This window comes from Trachurus trachurus (assembly GCF_905171665.1).
Source record: "Trachurus trachurus genome assembly, chromosome: 14".
NCBI classification, from domain to species: domain Eukaryota; kingdom Metazoa; phylum Chordata; class Actinopteri; order Carangiformes; family Carangidae; genus Trachurus; species Trachurus trachurus.
The window spans coordinates 5,408,241-5,422,607 of NC_139903.1; positions in this window are offsets into that span (position 1 = coordinate 5,408,241).

The following is a 14,367-nucleotide window of genomic DNA, read 5'->3' on the forward strand; positions in this document are numbered from 1 at the left end:
TCTTCTAATGTGCAACTGTTTTCAAACATGTTTGTCATATTAGGTTAAAATATTATGTCCATCTTGCCCGTAGGTTGTTTTTTACCAGTAGAAGTTCCTCTGTGTTGCAAATGTCCTGGAAAAACCTTTCTCTTCTCCCTCTTCCCTTCTTTCTCCCCTCTCTTCCTTTTCTCTCTCTTCCTCTCCTGGTTTCCCAGCAGCCCGAGTCCGTCCCGTCCTGTGATGTTGCCACAGCGTGTAGCTGCTTTTGAATATTAATCAAACACCCCGATGTGTCATCAACCCCTCTGGTGAGTAGCTCACTTTTTAATTAGAGCTGACGAATGCCGGGGAGAGAGACACACACCTCACCGACTCGTGCACAAAGGCACAGGTGTGTGTCAGACGGAGATGTCGCATAGTTGATAAAATCTCTGTTTTTTTTCACCTGTGTGTCTGATGCTCAGTTCCTTAGGATGGGCTCTGAAGACCATTTTAGCTTGTGCCTTAATGTGAAAACGGCTTGTTGTCTAAAGTGTGTGTGTGTGTGTGTGTGTATGTGTGTGTGTGTGCATGATTTCAACACGAGCAATGTGAGTTTGCATGCACCACAAATTTTGGAGGTGTTGCTCTTTTACACCCTCAATCTCGTGCTTTGGTTGTGACGCCTTTTTTTGGGGGGGATTTTCTAATTGTGGCCTCGGGAACGAGGAAACATCAAGACGCTCATGATGAGTTTGTGTGTTTCACAGCTAAGAATGAAACATGAAACTCGACAGTGGCTGTGAAACTGGCACCTTTAATGTGTCTCAGAATACCTGTTGACTGTTGTGTGTGATCTGATATTTAGCTGACGATCCTCCGCTTCAAGGAGAGCGGCGAGAGTGAGTGAAGTCAAAATGCAAAGCAATTTAAAGTATATCAAACTTTTGCATCTGTTCAGTTCGAATGAATTTGTCACATATGAAACGGCAAATGTGTTGCTTCCTCTCCAGAGCTGCTGATGAGCCTCAAATGGTGCAAAACTGAAGGTGAAGGTTCGAGGCAATCCATAAATTTGACAGTAGCTTCGACTCTGCGACTCATCAGTCCCATCTGTTCAGTTCAAACAGGGCGTATCTATAAAAATGAACCACGCACTACAGTCATTTCTAAACTCCCCTTAAGGGATGAAAGCACTTTCTGAGCACAACTTCTTAAAATAGCAGCAGAACCAAACGTAATGTAAAGGTTTGATGTGATCAAATTATGTGAAAGCAGCTTCTTCTCGTCTGTCAGTGATCCCATCTGTTTAGTCAGTCATCATTTCAAAACACAAACTTTATAACATCTGTTACTAGAGAACATAACTTTGAATGCCATCACAAAGTGAGAGCATTAAACAGTTATTGACAGTCATTTTAGTTTAATTCAGACATTTTTTTTTTATTATTGCTCCCGAGTAAATCGCCGAACTTTAAAGCAGCGATGCAGTTTATTCCAATCTTCTGATCATAAAGCTGAAATATAACATTTCCTTCAGCTACAAACATGAATTCAAGATTAACTCGCTGGTTGACGTGGACATTTTTTGCAGTGTAGTGTAGTTAGTTGGACATATTTGTTCTGGGTTAGGGGATTTGGCCGTCCTTCCTTTCACACCAGCCAACTTAGCTCCAGAGCAGAGGCAGCAGCACGAAGCCCAGAGAGCAACTTTGCCAAATTTCCTCCACCAGTAGCTCCGTTTTCCCTGTGCAGCCTCCTCTCATTTCCTACCCTGTCCTGCACCTCCACGTGCCAACTTTTTAGGCACATACTGCTGTCTTTTTTTCTGTGCTGCGGTATTGGTTCGGTGTCAAAAACGTTGCAGGTTTGACGAACTTTACTGTGAGTTTATCGTGAAACTTGTCCTTCACCAACTTCAAGCTGCAAGCTCAAGCTATTGAGACTCTCCCACCAGAGCTGGCACCATCACACCCTGAAGTGTTCTTCATAAACTGGAGGATTTTCTGGTCTGATTTGAGGACAGGGGACAGACTATTTCCAAATCTTGGAAACAAAGCTGTGGCAGCAGGACAGTCTGAATGGCCATGGTCCAAGGTTTTGAGTTTGTAGTGAGTAATAAGTGAGAGTGAATCACAAATATCATCAAAATGCACTTCTACTTAAAATATGACCCATTTCCCATTAAACATAAGGGATTGGGAAAAATGCCTTAGCTTAGCTTCTGCATTTTAGGCCATTATAATGGCCCTGGTCACTATTTTAGTAAAATGAATGGCCCTGGTTGAAAAACACTGGTTTAGTTGAATCAATTTTTTTAAGTGACAGTTTTTCCAAAATTCAACCTAGTGACAAATCTAGCAGCTTGTTGGACAAACTTTCAGCAGGTTTCTGAAGAAGAGATGTGACGGTAAGATGAAGCTTTCCCTCTGCATGGACACCTCTGTGGTGAGTTCAGTGCACTGATGCACAGTCCACCCTCGATCCTGCACCGATATGCGGTATAGACAATGGATGGATATATAGCTGTAGCTGAAATGGCAGCACACTCTGGGCCTTATAATGATGAATTTGTCAGATGATGTTGCAGCTATAAAATCTGACAATGGCAGAGCAGCAGCTTGGACATGATGTGGGAGTGACTGTTGGTTAACATAGAGCCAGTCATACTAGTTGTTGACCCAGTGCTTTTTGACCAGTTAGTCAGGAGCAAGTGTCCTCTCTCATTTTGACTCTGTCTTACTTACTAACATTACATGTTTCTTTTAAATTGTTCAAGTTCAAAGGTGTGTGGGTGCAAAATCCACTGCACATGGGCAGCAGCACCTCATGTAATGAACGTTGAATTAAACTCTATGAGGCTGGTTTTGTGTTTGGCAGCTGGTCAGTTTTGTCTCTAAACAAAGCAGGTATCGCTGCGTCCGTTTCATGATCTTTGAATATAAATCTATTTGCCAGATGGAGAGTGTGTGTTTTCACTCTGCAGCGCAAGTACTGTGAAAAATCTCCTGTTTTTGCCCTTGAGAGTCTTACAGCTCTTGTTGCCTCCCCCACACTTCACTTAATCAGTCCGTCACAAACACAAGAGCATTGACAGCAGTGGAAACACTAATGTTACCTCAGTGGAAATAATTAAATACTGACTTGGAAATTTTGCACATTGGTATGAAAACCCATCTGAACTGTGAATGTTGTTTGTGCTGCAACAAATCTTGTTTTTTATAATCAATATTTAGTCGCCCTGTTTAGGCAATTTGAGATGATGGATCTGCTCTGAAAGAGAGACTTAGCCAGCAGTAACACATGTATTTATCCATGCAAAAAAAAAAAAAAAATGAGCGATGGGAAACTGTACAGTGTAGATGACTTATTAGAGTCCTTACAGCCACAATGTGGCCTGATGACTGACTTTCAAAATGTGACCATATCCACACAACACAACACAACACAAGAAATTATCCAGTGTTATACTGTAGGTGTTGATTTTTCATTAACAGTTTTTTCATTATCAGTTGTTTGGAAGTGACAAGTGTGGACTGGGGTGTTGTTTGTCCTTTGATGAGACTGAAATGACTCCAAAGTTCAGCTGCTAACAACTATCAAAGGCTTGGAAAGGTGTAAATGTACATAAAACCTGACACAGCGTTGACTTGTGGTTCTTTCTGAGCTGAAGCAACACTGGTGATTCTGCAAAACACAGCGAACTGCAGATGCAGAAGAAACAACAGATCTAAATGAGCCAAACTTAATGAGTCAATTTAGTGCATCAATGCATCTCCTTCTCTGCATTTGATGGTAACATAACAAGTGCTTACAAGGAGTGACAAAGACCCTTTTTACTCGGGGCGCCTCGGCAGAAAGAGTAAACATGATGTCTGTGCAGCCATTATCTGTGCAACAAAAACACCTTTCATGACTGTTAACAACCGTCTCTACTAAAAGCAACAAGAGAGAGAGAGAGAGAGAGAGGGAGATCGCCTCATTACTGCGTGTCAGATGCCCCGAGTACAAACTTTAGTTTTGAAAAGTGTTTGTCTGTCTGCAGTGTCAGCAGCACATCTGGCAGAGCCGGAGCCGACATGTCACCTCGGCTTCCTCAGCTCACCCTGACAGTCAGGGGCTAATGACCTGGAAAGATTCACAGTCCCTCTACATATGGGCCTGACTGCCTGTGAGTGTGCGTCCTGTGAGGATGTGTCCACATCTCTGCTCGGGTTGTTGGGTGTTTCTGTGTGGGTGTGGGTGTGTGTGTGTGTAATGCATCTCTGCTGCTGGTGTTTGTGTGTTTCTGTGCGGGCAGCGGCTTGGGACCTTTTTCTCCAGCACTCACACAGTCCCAGTGCATCTGGGCCTGTGGTCCTCCCTGCTAGCAGAGTAATTAGGACAGGGCATGTTGACCAGTGGCACCCTCAGCTGGGACCACTGACAGAACAAGGACGGATGAAATTATACACCTGGACGCTTCACGGGGAATTTTTCTTTTTTCTTTTTCTTTTTTTTCCTCTGTGTGGTTTGGTGATCTAAGACCTAGAGTTGGTTTTTGACCCATTTAAAGGACAAAATTAATGTCACCTCACGTCACAACTGTTGTAGCCATCGTGGAAGGTTTCTTTCTCTTTCCCAGCTGTTTTCCAGGAGTGTTTTGGCGAGGTAGAGTGTGCTTTTCAAAGGTCACCATGAATAACTTACTGTGGAAAAAGTTCAGGGTGAAACGGGGAAGAAAAATTTACACCAGCTGCACAATGGATTTATTATAATGTGTGTACCAGACACTACAATCATCACATTCAGACACTCTGTAGTTGAAAACCTGTGCTATTATTATACAAACAAGTAATCTCTTCTCATGAAAATAGTGTGTGTGTGTGTGTGTGGGGCTGGAGGAATAAATTGCAGGAGCCAGCAGGGCTAGTTACACACTCACTGTAACACTTTCAAGCTGCTGTGGTTTCACCATGTGGCTCCATGAACAAAAAACATAAACAATCTATATTTCCCAAATGAGAAATCGATAGCACTCACACTCACGCTGAGTAGACGACGGAGGAGAGTCATGTAACGTGTTAAAGTTCAATTATCTGCGGCAGGAAGCTCATCCTGCTCGTCTCAACACTCTCCTGGATAGAAATGAGACTTGCAGGCTGCAGGCAGTCATGTATGTTTGTGTCAGTGCTGGTGTTACTGTAGATCATCTGCTCACTCATCCAACAGTTGTGTGTCCTTAAGTTCATTAGGAAACAAGTGACTGAACAGGCTTTCTGTTGAAGTTAAATAGCTCATGTGTTTATTCGTAAGGTTTCTTGTACCTGTTTTGCTCACCTGAGCAGATGAACTTCTTTTCTAATATTATATTTCATGTCTTGAGCTTGAAGTTGTTCAGTATTTCAGCATTTTTTTCCTTTCTTCTTTGGTTTGTTTTTGGAAAACCTCTCTTCTTGGCTCTGTCTCCTGCCTGCAGTCGGTGCGTTGCTCATCAGCCAAGTTTTTTTTTTTTTCTTTGCCAACCATCATTTTCTGCCCTTTGCTCAGTATTAATATTGATTTTTTTTTTTTTTAAATGCTCCTTTAGCTTTATGTTGACATTGGCCAGGGGGAAACAAAGGCAGAGCAGCTGTGTGGTGTGTGGATGGCTGTAGGGGTTAACTCCTTAACCACCACGGCAGCAGCAGCAGCAGCAGCAGCAGCAGATGTACTGCACAACATCCGACTTGTATTTCCTGCTTTTATTACATCCTCTGACATCACTCTTGTATATTATGACAGAAGTGTTTGCTGTGCCATAACACACTTTGCCTTAGTTTTTATAGAGACTTATATTGCGACTGAGAATAAATATCCATGCCAGTAAATCACATATAAACCAATTAAGACATATGACAGATAAAACGCTGTTCACTGTTCTGGACTGGTGGGGGTGGAGGGGCGGGGGTTTGACTCCTCAGGTGCCCCTCCCGGCTGAGAAATGCAATTTGGGAGGTATTATTGCCGTGTTTTGTCATGGAGTCCCTGATTGATCCCAGCCTCCGCTAAGCAGCAGGCTCTTCCTCTTGATTTAAAACCAATTATGTGATGATGATCTGGTGGAGGAGGCTGTGTTTGTGATTTGTTTGGTCGGGAGAGTGGAGGCAGCGGGATAAATCACCAAACAGTGTCGGCGAGAGGTGAGAGCTCAGTTTGCAGTCTGGTTTACCTCCCTCTGTCCTGTCCTCTCCTTCCTCTGTACTCGCATGTCTGTCTGAACCAGGGTTTGATTTATTATCAATGAATGAATATAACTGTCAAAATATGTCAGGATCAAAATGAGGCTTTGTGTCTATCAGGTGAAATTTAATATATAAAAGCTGCGTCAACTGTATACTGGCATGGTGCAACAGTAATTATGACATCCTGAGCATCCATGCAACACCCACAGAGAAACTAAGCTGCAGCCTCCTCTCATGAGTGTTATATAATTGGTGATGAATCTCAAGTGAGTATTTTACATCTCCCCAGTATGAAATCCCCCTCCTTGATCTAATATTCATGAGAATTAATCTTGGATTAACACAAAGCCAGTTTATTGCTTCGCTGCCGTATTGAATGCCAAAAAAGTAATTGCACATAACCAACACAGAATTCCCCAGACAGTCGCAGATCGACAGAGACCCTCGCTGATTAAGAATAAACATGTTGCTTGGCGAGACTCAAATTATGAGAAGTTATTACTGAAGTAATTTATTTATTTTTTTTGCCTCTGTCTTTCTTTTAATGATGCGACTAATTTACAGTAGTCCTATTTTTGTCTTCAACTGCGATCTATTGAGACCTCTCACCTCGTTTTCAACTCGAGGTGCAGCGGTAACGAGGAGGGATTGAGCTGACATTTGCATCCGAGCTTCATAAATCCATAGAGGCTTATGTGGCATTTATTAAAGGAAGTATCAGTTTCAGTATCAGATTCAATATTAGGACAGCAAACCTGCCAGGACAAAAAAAAAAAAAAAGTAAATATTTTTCTCTAGTTTCTTTCTTGCAGTCTGCTGTTGTCAAGATGAATTAAACTCATTACTGTAAGTCAGATGAGATGTTTAAAGCCTTCATACTGACCCAGTTAAACAAGACTGTGGATAAACAAATCCATCAATCACATCTTCAGGTTTTTAACCTCGTTAAAATGTCCATATGGTGTTTCTTCTTTCCACCAGAAACATAGTAAACCAACATCGGTCTCAAAAGAAGAAACTCAGACAGATTTTCATACATCACAGACAAAAGGAGCCGCTCCTAACAGGTTGTCAGTGCAGAGACTGACCACTGACGCTGACAATTATATCTGCTGCTCTAATAACTATGTCTGCCAGTCGCCACAAATGTGCTTGAAGCTGAGTCTCTCTGTTGTTTCCTCTGATATGAAATGTTATGATTGAGCAGCTTGGTGCAGATAGCAGAGGTGGTGGGTAAAGCACAGAGAAGTTAACTGTCTTCTTAGTTGCTGTTCTGTTTGTTTTTTAATGAATCCTTAATTTTTAACAATTCTCTCCATGAATGTGTGAAAAAACACATATTTTAGGCTGCAGTCATAACACATGCAGACACACACCTTCACAGCTGAATGCTCCTACTTACTCCAACCTCAATCCTGAACCTGAACCTTAGAACCGAGTCTTCGACCTCAAACGGCCCTTTGAAGTTCGGACGACCAGACTTACTTTCCAAAAATGACTTCACTTCACCCGGTCTATAAGCTGGTCCTCGCAAAGACAGACAGACACACACTCTCTCTCTCTCTCTCTCTCTCTCTCACACACACACACACACACACACACACGTGCACACACTCAATTTCCCCCTCAAGTTTAGTTCAGCCGTTCCAGAAGAGTCGGTGCTTACAATTCCCCCGAGATCCTCATCTTATGGAGGGGCTGCCATGAGGGGTCAATCACAGAGAGTTAGCACCATCAGGTATTAAAGCATTCCCTTTCATCAGCTGGAATACGTTGTACTGCTTCCGTGTTAGTCTGACATCAAGCTCTCCACTTCCCCTCAGTCTTATGTTTCTGACAGACGTAGTTAACCACTGTGCTCTTGAGGAGCAAAGTGCTCATTTTCCTCTGTGTCCTCCTCTCCACCGCAGCCCTGACATAATGAAGAAGTGCCTCAGTGTAACTCACAGGATGTAGGGAAGTAAGATAGATCCAGTCTTTGTCATCATGTTGTGTATTGATTGTTGCACTCTTTCCATGCAGGTGTTAAACTCTCTGAGTCATTTACTTGTGCTCATTCTGGTTTTGATGAACCAAGAAACGCAACCTTCTTTTTGTGTCTGTGTGTTGCAATGTGACTCAGCAGCAGTTGGGCTAGAAATGACTGGACTATCATGTTCCCATTGTTTGCCTTTGCCTTCTATAACATGGATTTGGCTGCAAAGGGAAAATAATCTGTGAATAAATATCTGTGCAGTTTGGAAAGCCTCATAAGTGCAGAGTAAGTGTGATGTCACATATGGATTAAGTCTTTCAGCGGAGAGATCTGTTTAAAGAGATGCTCTTCCCGAGGATTAGTCTTGATTCACGTCCACATCCACTTGTGTGAAATGAGCCCCCTGCATCTTAGCACTTGATTAAGTTATAGACCTGCTTCATGTTTCTTTTCATGCGGCTGCAGCAGATTGCATTGGGTTGTTGCAACATAGTGTGTGAAGTTAAACATGCTGTCAGAGAGGATGTCATGCATTCACTCTGGTTTCTACACACACTTAATCTGAGCTTAATTAGATTCAAGTGGCATGAAACCTCTTGTTGTCCTCTCTGCCAGGCACAGGCTGAAGTTGTGTGAAGTGTTTTCACCCGTACAAAATATTAAAAGTGGAAAAATGTGACTTGGCTAACAGACTGACAGACGGTAACAAGACCGATTCAGTAGAGATCGATCATTTGGATCAATTTGAAATCTCCGGGCTGGTAATGTATGCATGAAGAATTATAAACTTATAAAGAATTAGACTCATCAGTTTTAATGTCATTGATTATATCCATGCATGGGCTTCGTGAGCTCATGTTGGTCCAATCCAACAGAAAATCATTGTTTATCCAGCAGAAACGACATCACATCACACATTTTCAAATGCCTTATAAAACACTACAGTATATGTTTAGACTGTATGACACAACCGCGCACTCAGTGGAACAGCAACACACATAACACTAATCATGGTCGACTGCTGCACTGGTTTTCACTGCACTTAGTATTCTGAGATTTATTACGTTCATAACTGAGACAACCTAATGCAATATGAATAAAACAAAATAAACAAAATCTATAATTTAAACATCACTAACGTCCTGTCAGAAGCCAATAATCAGTTTTAAAGAAGGATGATCTACCTGCAACCTCCCACTCTCATTTGCTTGAGTTTAAACACTCTAAAGAAAAAAGGTGAGAAGTAACGTGACCTGTAATGACCTCAGCTCAAACCGTTACACAGTTGCAATGATTTATACTTCCTGTGTAAATTATGAAGGTGACCTTTCTTTAACCTTGACCCTAGAGGGGAAGATCAGACTTGTTTGGTGTAATTTTTTTATTGACACGTATAGAAGGTTAGTTATCATCTGCTTTCCAGGTTCATCTCATAATCTCTCTCTCCAGGAGTCCAATCAGAGCTGCGGCAGAGTGAATACTAATGTTAAAGCGCAGAAGGACAAACAAAAACACATTTAACTGCAGAAATAGGAAAAACAGACGGCGATATTGACAGAGGGAGTGAATTTACTCAACAGAGCTATTGACAGCTGCAGCAACACTAATGAGTCATCACTGGAAAGTCTGATGTAAACAAGTCAACAATAATCTAAATGATAAACACAATAAACACCCTGGTGTCTGGATGCTCCCCCGGGGTGAATCTGACCCAGACTCAACACAGACATCCCATCGTCTTTAATGATCCGCTGAAAAGCTCATTGGATTCTTGAAGAAGAAAGAAAGAGGGAGAAATTGAATGAATAATTTATCAATAATAGTGGTAGTAATAAATGAAAAGAAATGGATCTTCATTTTATTTTATTGCTGAACCTTCTGGAGAATAGAAAAAGACACTTCATTAAGCTACTGTTTAATAGGCACATCCATCTAAATCATACATGTGGCTTAATGGCAGCATACCATTATTTATATTTGATAAGGAGTGTTTAAATCCCCAGAGTCACTGACCAGTGCTGGATGTGGCAATGTGGCATTTAAATCAAATGCTCACTGCAGCTATTTAGTTGAGATTATTAAACTTTAATCATCGGTGCTGCCAAGAGTTCCTTTTCATCTGATTGGAAAAAGAAATTGATTGTGAGATATAAAAAGGGTTTTTCTTTTTGCCAGTGTTCATGAGGAAACTTATATGTGTGGGTGAAGGTGCAAGTGTTTCAAGTTTGACAGCTTTCCTGGATCTTATTGCCAAATTATTCTCCTCTTATCTCTTTTAAAAAGAATTATGTCGTAGCCATTATGTTGGAAAAGTTGTATGGATAGTTTATTTTACTTTAAAAGCGAACGGTGCCAAGTATCAAGCGTAGCTGAGAAACAACAGCTGACTTACTGAGAGCCAGTGCTATTTCTCTTTATGGCTGTTTTGGAGCAGAGTAAGTTTTATTTTATTCTGAAATCTTACAAACAATTAAAAGAGACAAAGTCAAATAGAGGAATTAATTGAAAATATTCTTCTGTTTAAACATTTCAATGCATAACAAACATTTTCACACAAACATTATTGACTTTCATGTTACTGGATGTGTCTTTCTATTTGGTAGATAAACAACATCAACGTCTGTGATAATTCATTTTGTCTAATAAGTTTTGAATGAAATGTAACTTCTGCTTGGATTTTGTTCCCCCCTGGAATATCAGAAGTGATACTTTTTAGTACAGTGTGCTAATTTGGCTATACAGTAGTGTTTTACATTGATATTGGACATCAAATTGCAAAAGCTTTAGATACTTTAGGGGGGAAAAAACTGTCCTTCAACAATAAGTGACGCAATAAAACGTATTCATTTGATCAATCAAGTCACAGTCTCTAGAAAAAGCCCTACTATCAGCCATGTTAGCAGCTCCCAGCTCTGCTCTCACCTGTATCCTATATAATATTCACCATGTCCACCGTCTTAGCTTTGTGAATTTGAACATGAACACTAAACTTAAATCCTAGTGGCTTTAAATTTCTCACAAAACATATTTGCTTTAGGTAATTAGTTTTAGTGTAAAGATGATTTCTGGGGATTGAGGAGAGATTGAGGCGTCAGAGGGTCAGAACCGACTTCACATGAGGAAATTCAGATCCGACTCGTTCAGAGACGCCAACATGTTGAGACTGGACGTTCAAACAGTGCCTTATTTTGCTTCAGTCATGTCTGCCTTCATCATCTCGCTTTTTCTATCTTTTAATAATTTCTAATTTAATTTTTAATTGATTCCAATTTTTTTTAGGTTGATTACTTGATTGCATTAATATGCACTACATTGATTGCAATTAGAGGTCCAACTTGAATATAAGAGGGCAGTGATTGGGAATTTAGACCCACTATATCAAGATACCAAACTATATTCTGGGTCCCTTTTTTATTTGTCAGAAATGTTCAATGCATGTTCACTGAAATCTATGGTCAAAAGTAACATCAAGTTGTGATAGATGTATTTATCATGCAGATACAGTCATTTTTCATCAGATTGAAGCGTTTGTTCCTTTAACTCTCGTTTGCTGATAATAGAGGAATAGTTTTGCTGATCTCACACCTTTTGACCTACTGCTGTTTATCTTCATGAATCAATATGCAGACTGACCCAAGTCACAGAGAGATCATAGCTCATCACATCAGTTTTTAATTTGGTCATGCTATGATTTAATTAAGCTGTGGGTCCTGAGAATGCCTTTTTGTTATCATTATGAGATAATTAAACTGTGGTCATCAGAAAAAAAATCCAATAAAGCCAGAAACTCAGGTAATTAATTTGTGATATTGAGATATATAAAGGAATTTTAAAAAATAACATAACTATGGTCACTCTAAGTTTTTGTAGTAAAAATATATCATGAGCTTCACGATTGTCTCAAAATGAACAACACGTTTACTTTAGTTTTAAAACTTTATTGTAAGACAAAGTTTATAGTCCTGACACTTTATTTTCTAACTATTGAGAATAACTGAAGCTGTAAACTCAGAGGATGCAGCAGGTTCACATATTTACATATTCTCTTATTATCCTTGACAATCGATGGCAGACTGCTCACTGAGTTTACAGGGAAATTAAAATGACCAGTCAAATGCTACTTCACCGTCATCCCAGGGAGAGATTAATTAATTGTCAATTAATTTACGTCATGCGACACAGTTCACAAGTTAAATAAATAAACTAACTTCAGATTCAGGAGTGAGTGTAGTGACAGTTTCCATTTATCACTATAACAAGAGTGCTGCAGTGATTTCTGCTACAGTTCCCAACAAATTATTTCCTGTCTGTCCACGATTTATTGCAACGCACCAGAAAGATCACATTTCAGCTCGATCTTCATCAGGCCTGACCTGACATCGATTCAATTTGGATCCAATATTTGTCAGTATGTTTCCTCCGAATATAAACTGGGAACGGCGTGTACACTAATAGTGCAGCGTATTGATTCGGACTCTGAGGTGCTGACAGGAGACTGGATGTATGTTTCTGTCTTTACACCTCCACATGCTTTTGTTAGTGTTGTTTTGCATTTGTCGATGAAAAAACAAAAAAAAAATACAAAAGGTGAAGAGTAAATGTAAAGAATGGATTTAACAGGCGTATTTCTGCTCTAATATCAGCAGCTTGTTTGTTCCAATGACTTTTTTCATTTAAATAGTTATAGTTTATTGTTTGATAAGACTTACAGTACAATCTAATGATAATGCATGTTTTTTTTGTATTCTGATAATATTATATAGTGTTAGGGGTTGATTATCCTGTAGAAAAAAAACTGATGCTCCAGTTCTGCAGGTTGCATGTAGGTTGTGTTGTCACGTGATCAAAATCCAATGTCAGTGTGACTTTGGTGCATAAAATACTGATGACAGCTAATGTTGAAATTCTGTTGGTTTTACGTTGTGTTGTTTAACCAAATTCCAGCGTCTTCCAAATGTGTCACATCAGCATCATCTTTGACGTATGAAATACTGACATTCACAAAATACCATCAGCTAAATGTCATTGTGTCAATTAGCCGGTGTTTGGCTTTGGTTTGGTTTCCAAACAAAACTCGACTGTCTGACGAGGCGTTAGAGTTCTGATGTTACACTGACGCCCAGTGCCTTCAGGGAGGATACAGGCATCCTTTGTGTTGTTTACATTACTATAACTGATCACCTAAAGCACTATGCACTATGGCTGAAAAGTCTTCTCAACGCATCAAGAATTTCAAAGTATACAAAACAATTATAGTAAGTTGTAGTCTTACGTAGCATACAGGACATAGACCCCCTCATTTTTAATTTTTTTTTTGTTGTTGAATTCTGATACCAAATAAAATAATGCGATAGTGGTGTTGTTTGAACACTAGGGGTGTCACGATTCTCCAAATCCTCGATTCGATTTGATTTTCGATTTTAGGGTCACGATTCGATTCGATTCTCGATTTTTTTTTCTTTTTCTTACAGCACAGAGGCCTATGCCATTTTCAGACTAGTCTAGTCTACGATCATTGGTTTTATTCATCAAATTTTGTACAGTAAATCTTATTTCAAAAGATGGGCTACATATAAGTGATGCAATTTCCATAATGTATCACATTAGGCACTAATGGTCAAATTTAAATAATTTATTTACAATATAAAAGTAACATGCCCCCAAAAATCATGATCCAGGGGGCAAAATTGCCCCCAAGGTTTTGAAACAAATATAGGCTATTTATATCTGTACATTATCATAATTTTATTTTCATTAATTTACCGTCGTTATTCTCCTGATGTCGGCTTAATGTAATGTAAACGAGATTGCGCTGATACGGAGAGTCATGTGACAGACAGCGGGGCAGAGCTGCAGCTGCTGCGCTGCGATGGACCTGATCAGACTGGTGGTGGCCCACAGTGGATCAGTCCCAGATCCTCCACCGTCGATCCCCCAAAGCCCCCGCAAATAATACATCGACAAAAAGTGGCAAGTTGCAGCTTTTCGTCGGCTTATTATTTGCGGGTTGTTGTTTGTTGTTTTTTTTTTTTTAATCTTATAACGTCACTGCAACATGCGGCTCTCAGTGCTTGTCGGTGCTGTGTAGTTAGAGCTGTGTCTCCCTCCTGTTCCCCAGGTAGGAGGGGGACAGTCAGTAGCCCACCAGGGCTGGGTGATAAAACGCTATAAATTGTGAAATAACTTTTCTTCGTTAGAAATATGAGACGTGGTCGACATGTTTCATTC